The sequence below is a fragment of the Castor canadensis genome, chromosome 14 (genome assembly GCF_047511655.1).
Source record: "Castor canadensis chromosome 14, mCasCan1.hap1v2, whole genome shotgun sequence".
Classification (NCBI taxonomy): Eukaryota; Metazoa; Chordata; class Mammalia; order Rodentia; family Castoridae; genus Castor; species Castor canadensis.
In genome coordinates, this window is record NC_133399.1 from 54,495,331 (window position 1) to 54,496,655 (window position 1,325).

Sequence of the window (1,325 nt, forward strand, 5' to 3'; positions counted from 1 at the left end):
GCTGCTCTAATTTACATTTGCATCAACAGTGTTTAAAAGTTCCCTTTTCCCTACATCCTTATTGACATTTGTTGCTCGTTTCCTTGATGATAGCAATCCTAACCGGATTGAGATGGAATCTCAGTGTAGTTTTGATTTGCATTCCTCTGATAGCTAAGGAGGTTGAACATTTTCTCATGTACTAATTGATCATTTGTACTTCTTTTGAGAACTGTTCAATTCATTTGCCCATTTATTGATTGGATTATTTGTTCTTTTAGTGTTTAAATTTTTTAATTCTTTATATATTCTGGATATTAATCCTTGGTCAGTTGAATGGCTGCCAAAGATTTTCTCCCATTCTGTATGTTGTCCCTTCACTCTTGTAATTGTTTCCTTTGCTGTGTAGAGCTTTTAAATTCAATGTAATCCCATTTGTCCAGTCTTGCTATTATTTCCTGAGCAATTGGAGTCTTACTCAGAAAGTCATTATCTATATATCTTCAAGTGTTTTCCTGTAGTAGTTTCAAAGTTTCAAATCTTATATTTAGATCTCTGACTTATTTTGAATTGGTTTTTGCAAAGGGTAAAAGATAGGGATCTAGTTTCAATTTTCAACATGTGAATTTTCAGTTCTCCCAACAGCATTTTTGAAGACACTCTCTTTTCTCCAATGTATGTTTTTTGGCATACATTGGTGAAAATCAGGTAGCTGTAGCTGTGTGGATCTTCTACATCATTCTGTTTATCTACATGTTTGTTTTTGCCAATTATGATACTGAACTGGATTGTTGTTCCCTGGGGTTTTTGTCCTGGTGCAGTTGATGGTTGAAGACACTTGACAAGCCATTAAGATTTAAAGCAAGTTCACACCAGGCCAAGAATTAATAGCAAAGCAAGCACAAATCTTATTGAAAGGATAGCAAAGCACCCTCTAACAGATGGGAATTAGTGAAAGAGCTAAGCTAAAGGATGGCTAATGTTCATGAAATTATATAGGAGCTAACTTTAGGCATCCCCACGCACACTCTACTTTGAAGTTGTAGCTGTAATTGGCTGTCTAATTATCTTGCTGAACCTGACCATCTGGCTACCCCCATCCTTATCGGACTGGACATTCCAAGAAACTCTTGGTAGTCCATTCTCTCCTTGAGGCTTGTCACCTACATGTTATGACTACCGCTCATTATTGTGGTGAGACCCCCTTTTCGTTTTCTTGGGAAAGTTTGCTGTGTTATTTTCCTTTAGGGGTCTATATTTCATCTCCTTAGATGTCTGCCTCTAGGAATGCTTTTTTGTTTCCCTTACCTAGGAAAAAAAAAAAAGACTGCTTTACCACCTGCATG